At 43.9% G+C, this 5,000-nt stretch overlaps 1 protein-coding gene across 1 annotated transcript in view; it reads right to left on the minus strand.

Moving 5' to 3' along the window:
• The window catches only part of LOC109880020 (uncharacterized), a 234,318-nt gene that overhangs the window by 2,807 nt on the left and 226,511 nt on the right, over positions 1-5,000 (minus strand). The window lies entirely within an intron of this gene.

The raw sequence follows: 5,000 nt of genomic DNA on the forward strand, positions 1-5,000 counted from the left end.
ACTCAAATACGCTTTCAAACAAGGTATAAATCATTTATATATTTCAACAGCCTTGCCAAATTGGCACAAATGGGACACTTGAAACGCTTGCTTAGTGTTGTCAAAAACCGTGCCTTAATTGTTTGCATGCACTGAAGCTTATTTCTGTGTGTTTGTGACGTACTACATGATCCCCGGCTGGCTTCAAACAGCTGCATGGGGATCTGTGTCAGCATAAGGAACAGAGCTATGCTTAATGAAAGCTCCAAATCAAACCACGGGTGACTACAGTACGCAGTGAAGACACAACACTACACAACACACTACACAACACTACACAACACACTACACAACACTACATTACACTACACTACACTACACTACATAACACTACACAACACACTACACAACACTACACTACACAACATAATGCAACACAACACTACATACTACACAACTGTTGTGAATTTATTACAAATAAAAAAATGAAATATCACATTTACATAACTATTCAGACCCTTTACTCAGTACTTTGTTGAAGTTTAGAGTCTTCTTGGGTATGACGCTACAAGCTTGGCACACCTGTATTTGGGGAGTTTCTCCCATCCTTCTCTGTAGATCCTCTCAAGCTCTGTCAGAATGGATGGGGAGCGTTGCTGCAAAGCTTTGTTCGATCGGGTTCAAGTCCGAGCTCTGGCTGGGCCACTCAAGCATATTCAGAGACTTGTCTCAAAGCCACTCTTGCGTTGTCTTGGTTGTTTGCTTAGGGTCGTTGTCGTGTTGGAAGGTGAACCTTCACCCCAATCTCAGGTTCTGAGCACTCTGGAAATAGTTTTTATCAAGGATCTCTCTGTACTTTGTTCCGTTCATCTTTGCCTCGATTCTGACTAGTCTCCCAGTCCCTGCAGCTGAAAAACATCCCCACAGCCTGATGCTGCCACCACCACGCTTCACCGTAGGGATGGTGGCCAGGTTTCCTCCATACGTGACGCTTGGCATTCAGGACAAAGAGTTCAATCTTGGTTTCATCAGACCAGATAATCTTGTTTCTCGTGGTCTGAGAGTCCTTTAGGTGCTTTTTTGGCAAACTACAAGTGAGCTGTCACGTGCCTTTTACTGAGGAGTGGCTTCCATCTGGCCACTCTACCATAAAGGCCTGATTGGTGCAGTGCTGCAGAGATGGTTGTCCTTCTGGAAGATTCTCCATTCTCAACAGAGGGACTCTAGAACTCTGTCAGAGTGACTATCGGGTTCTTGAGCACCTCCCTGACCTAGGCCCTTCTCCCCCGATTTCTCAGTTTGGCCGCCAAACTTCTTCCATTTAAGAATGATGGAGGCCGCTTTGTTCTTGGGGACCTTCAATGCTGCATAAATGTTTTGGTACCCTTCCCCAGATCTGTGACTCGACACAATCCTGTCTCGGAGCTCTATGGACAATTCCTTCGACCTCATGGCTTGGTTTTTGCTCTGACATGCACTGTCAACTGTGGGACCTTATATAGACAGGTATGTGCCTTTCCAAATCATGTCCAATCAATTGAATTTACCACAGGTGGACTCTAATCAAGTTGTAGAAATATCTCAAGTATGATAAATGAAAACAGGATGTGCCTGTTTCCATAGCAAAGGGTCTGAATACTTATGTAAATAAGGCATTTCTGTTATTTTATTTAAGACTGTTATGGTCATTATGGGGTGTTGTGTGTAGATTGGTGAAAAAACAACAACATTTATTGAATACATTTTATAATAAGTATCGTAACAAAATGTGGAAAAAGTCATGGGGTCTGAATACCTTCCGAAGGCACTGCCCAAATTGACAATATACAGTATATAATTCATGTTTGACTAGAATGAACCAGCTCCATCATCTCCAATCATTCACAGGGAAATGGATTTGAGTTGGGTACATGGTAATGGATTGATGAGATGTGGTTGTTCCCTGAGCGGAGCCTAACATGACCTAACATATCCAGTGTAGTGGGACAGGCCAAAGGTCAGAGGCCAGAGGTCAGAGGCCAGAGGAGGACCTCTAAGGTGTGTAAGGAATGTTTATTGCTTGAGATTTTTACTTGACGTTGGTTATGCAACTGCTGACAAACACCAAAAAGGATGCTGGGTGTTTTTCTGCAGGCGTTTTGCTCTCAAATCTACTGCTGATGGAATCGAGGGAGGCAGGAAAAGTTATGCACACACACGCACACACACACACACACACACACACACACACAATGTGTTAGCTCATCGATAAAATAACGCAATATGTCATAAACCATAAACGTACAAAAAGAAAGCATTTCAAATGTTTATGTGAGGATATCAAAATGATCTTTGAATAAACCCAGATTTGGTTTACTAATCTTAGAACAATCTGATTTACATGGAAAGCACAAATGCTTCTCAACTATTCCAGCTGATAATATGCCCGACTGCACAGGAACTATTGCTGTATGTGGTATCTTCTGGGAGTTCTATGTCAGTTCTGTCATATTGTGAGACACACGGGACTGGGAGAGAAGGAGCTTGGGGCAGTTCTATGTCAGTTCTGTCATATTGTGAGACACACGGGACTGGGAGAGAAGGAGCTTGGGTTTAGATACGACGCCTCGCTGACAAAACATCATGTATGACAGTGACTCAACTCTAGCTCTTTGATCTGCAGTAGTGTAACACAAACCTAGTCAGTCGGTGGGTGTATGTCAATGTAAATAGTGACAGGATCGATTGTCAACAAAGCCCAACAGCTGTCTTTGTTGATAATTTCCCAGCCTATAGTGGAGGGGGGGGGGGGGGGGGTGATCAGATAGAAGAGCCTTTCTGACAAACTGCAGATCGAGAGAGAGTGAGAGAGAGAGAGAGAGAGAGAGAGATAGAGAGAGAGAGAGAGAGAGAGAGAGAGAGAGAGAGAGAGAGAGAGAGAGAGAGGAGAGAGAGAGCGAGAGAGAGAGAGAGAGAGAGAGAGAGAGAGAGAGAGAAAGAGAGAGAGAGAGAGAGAGAGAGAGAGAGAGAGAGAGAGAGAGAGAGAGAGAGAGAGAGAGAGAGAGAGAGAGGAGACTCTGTGGAAGCACACTGTACTGTACTATGCTACAGAGTGTTAAAGGAATGATGTGCTCCTGTCTCAGCTTTTATTTGGCTGGTGGAGCTCTAACACTAAACTATGATTTAACAGATAATTTCCAAAAAGAACATCCTATACTGGTATCCAGTCATGGCAGGTTTGTTGAATAAACAAAGACCTTATGTAAATTGTGAGATATCTCTTCTGATTGTGTTTCAGTAATGTACAGTCGTGGCCAAAAGTTTTGAGAATGACACAAATATTAATTTCCACAAAGTTTGCTGCTTCAGTGTCTTTAGATATTATTGTCCGATGTTACTATGGAATACTGAAGTATAATGACAAGCATTTCAACAGTGTCAAAGGCTTTTATTGACAAATACATGAAGTTGATGCAAAGAGTCAATATTTGCAGTGTTGACCCTTCTTTTTCAAGACCTCTGGCATGCTGTCAATTAACTTTTGGGTCACATCCTGACTGATGGCAGCCCATTCTTGCATAATCAATGCTTGGAGTTTGTCAGAATTTGTGGGGTTTTGTTTGTCCACCCGCCTTTTGAGGATTGACCACAAGTTTTCAATGGGATTAAGGTGTGGGGAGTTTCCTGGCCAAGGACCCAAAATATCTATGTTTTGTTCCCCCGAGCCACTTAGTTATCACTTTTGCCTTATAGCAAGGTGCTCCATCATGCTGGAAAAGGCATTGTTCGTCACTAAACTCTTTCTGGATGGTTGGGAGAAGTTGCTCTCGGAGGATGTGTTGATACCATTCTTTATTCATGGCTGTGTTCTTAGGCAAAATTGTGAGTGAGCCCACTCCCTTGGCTGAGAAGCAACCTCACACATGAATGGACTCAGGATGCTTTACTGTTGGCATGACACAGGACTGATGGTAGCTCACCTTGTCTTCTCCGGACAAGCTTTTTTCCGGATGCCCCAAACAATCGGAAAGGGGATTCATCAGAGAAAATGACTTTACCCCAGTCCTCAGCAGTCCAATCCCTGTACCTTTTGCAGAATATCAGTCTGTCTCTGATGTTTTTCCTGGAGAGAAGTGGCTTCTTTGCTGCCCTTCTTGACACCAGGCCATCCTCCAAAAGTCTTCGCCTCACTGTGTGTGCAGATGCACTCACACCTGCCTGCTGCCATTCCTGAGAAAGTTCTGTACTGGTGGTGCCCCAATACCGCAGCTGAATCAACTTTAGGAGACAGTCCTGGCTCTTTCTGGACTTTCTTGGGCGCCCTGAAGCCTTCTTCACAACAATTGAACCGCTCTGCTTGAAGTTCTTGATGATCCGATAAATGGTTGATTTAGGTGCAATCTTACTGGCAGCAATATCCATGCCTGTGAAGCCCATTTTGTGCAACGCAATGGTGACGGCACATGTTTCCTTGCAGGTAACATGGATGACAGAGGAAGAACAATGATTCCAAGCACCACCCTCCTTTTGAAGCTTCCAGTCTGTTATTCGAACTCAATCAGCATGACAGAGTGATCTCCAGCCTTGTCCTCGTCAACACTCGCACATGATGTTAATTGCAATTCATCTGATCACTCTTCATAACATTCTGGAGTATATGCAAATTGCCATCATACAAACTGAGGCAGCAGACTTTGTGAAAATTAATATTTGTGTCATTCTCAAAACTTTTGGCCACGACTGTATGTATTGGGTCTGTTGAGGACAGCAGTGTGTCCTGTCCGGTCCGGTCCTGGGAGAAAGCTCTGTGTTCCCACACCCACACAGCTACAGCCTGCCCTGCCCTCTAGCCCCTGCGCATTCATGCCCTTTCTCCTCATTCACACACAGGAAGATAGGCACGACCACTAAAGCATTAAAGCCAAATAAAAGGACAAACTTCTGAGTAATATGACTACTCTGCCAAATGCCCTTTTAGCTGAATAAACAAAAGCACAGACCAGAATTAGAGAGATCCTCTCATCTCTCATCCTCTTTTTTGT

This window comes from Oncorhynchus kisutch, linkage group LG28 (genome assembly GCF_002021735.2).
Source record: "Oncorhynchus kisutch isolate 150728-3 linkage group LG28, Okis_V2, whole genome shotgun sequence".
NCBI lineage: Eukaryota > Metazoa > Chordata > Actinopteri > Salmoniformes > Salmonidae > Oncorhynchus > Oncorhynchus kisutch.